Genomic DNA, 2,152 nt, shown 5'->3' with positions numbered 1-2,152 from the left:
GGGCCAAGAAAGGAAGCTCAAGGATGTAGGGCGGCAGCCCTGCAGAGGAGTCTGGCGAGAAGGGCAGTGGGGCTGGCAGGACGTCAGATGTGGGCTCTTACCCCTTAGGTAGGGGCACCTCCCCACAAGTGGGGCCACTGACTGGCTGTTCACTCAAAAATAAGGTAACCAGATGTCCCTATTTTTAACAATTTTTCCCACATCCCGCGGCATTTTAAAAACGTCCCTATTTTTTGAAAGAATGCACGACAAGCTAGGGCATACGGCTTTTGGCTGCCACGTGGCTATTTCGCCAGGATTTGAGCTTTATCACTGGTGTCCCTGCTTTACCAATGTTAAAATCTGGTCTCTTTACTCAAAAACCAAATGGCCCTCCAGGTTAAATCGAAGCCCTTGGGGCAGAATGTCCAGGCCGGGAAGTCCTATCTTGACTCTGACTTCGTAGTGCAGAACATTATCCCTTTCTTCCAGGTTGCCTCCCTGAAGGTACTTACAACCAGCGGTCCCAGTCCCAGCCCAAAGCAAGGCGGGCACACGTGCCACAGATGCCCAACAGGCTCCGACAGGTAAGAAACCAGGAGCTTCACTGGCATGCTGGTTTTTAACTTCACTTTCTGACTATGTCGGAGTTGATGGAAATTGTGTCTTGGTCCTGGCTATTCAGTGAGTTATTCTTGTGTGTGGAGGTGGGTTATGAGTTGGGCTGCTAACCACAAGGTCAGCAGTTCGAAACCACTAGCTGCTCTGAGGGAGAAAGACAGGCCTTTCTACGCCTATAAAGAGTTGAGTCTCAGAAACTCAGAGGTTTCCTTTAGGGTCGCTATGAGTCGGCAGCAACTCAATAGCAGTGAGTCTTGTGTGTGAGCTACGGTTTCCAAAGCTACGGTAATTTAAAAAGAAATCATACCTTTCTTCCCCTACAAAAGCCCTCAAATTAGAGCAATACCATAGTGTTAAACAAAAGGTGTCAGTGTCTACTCATCTCCCGTGGACATTCCTTACTTATATGCAGATCTATGAAAGGAAAGCATGGTGGACAAAATAAAATGTTAAGGTGGCTTACAAACTAGAATTCCCTGTCACAAGTGGAGATGAATGCCAGGAACAGATTTGGGGAAAGACACACTAAAGTATAAAAAGGCTGATATTCCTTTTACATTAAAAAAATTCACTCATGATTATAATAAATTTCTACTTTTGTGGCTCAGTCTGAACTTGATAGAGAAAAAAAGAAAACACCAAAAACCAAGTCTCTGAATTTTTAAATAGTTTTTTTTCTCCCCTCCTAGAATGACTCTCCTCATTAAAATGAAATGATACAGCTGCTTTCAAACTCACTGTTTCCTCATATTTCCTTTCAGAAACCATCGGAACTGCTGGCAGGGTGATGGTTTACATGTGAGACTGTGAACAGGGAATGCTTCCTAACCTTCTCGAAAGCTACATTTGTCAAACTGCTATTCACACTGCCTGTTGCAAAAGTTTCAAATTTTCGAATGGTTGAGCCTGGGACATAGTAGATTATTGCCCTGAAACTTAATGGCAGTTTAGCATAACTTTCAAAAATAGTTTCAGAAGGATGTGCACGCTACAGCAAGTACCACAAGACGCGAACATACCCAGATGAAGCAGGGTCGTGTATTCCAGACACTAGAAGTCCAGCAATTCTGCGAAAACCCACTTGCTCCTGGGTCTTCCTTCTCAATCAAGCCAGGACTTAAAAAGAGACCTTGCAGGGAAGCAGTCAGGAACAAATTTGGTAACATCAACTCGAAAGAAGTAAACCTCCCACCAGCTGAAAATCAGATACCATTAATTTAGCCATTCTCCTCTTAAAATGGTCTGTTTATTCTGTAGTAGTAACAGGCAGCATGCAAAGCCTTTCCATAATCAAATACCTTTCAAAAGACAATATTTCACTTTGAGAGACAAGGGCTGTTTAACCTAGGCATAATTTACCCTTTGGGGTATAATTTGCTTTGCAGATTATTTCGAAGCAGGTAAGGAATGAAGGGCCTATTTTGAATCAGAACTAGAAAACAAGGTGACCAGACATCCCGCTTTTGGCGGGGCAGTTCCGATTTTTGGCGTTTTAAAAAAGTCCCGATTTTTGGAAAGAATGCATGACAAGCTAGGGAACGGTCTATTTGGT

The sequence above is a fragment of the Echinops telfairi genome, unplaced genomic scaffold (assembly GCF_000313985.2).
Source record: "Echinops telfairi isolate 266 unplaced genomic scaffold, ASM31398v2 ScPeMD7_7424;HRSCAF=8462, whole genome shotgun sequence".
NCBI classification, from domain to species: Eukaryota; Metazoa; Chordata; class Mammalia; order Afrosoricida; family Tenrecidae; genus Echinops; species Echinops telfairi.
The sequence above is the reverse complement of the archived record's forward strand: the minus strand, read 5'-3'. Positions refer to the sequence as shown.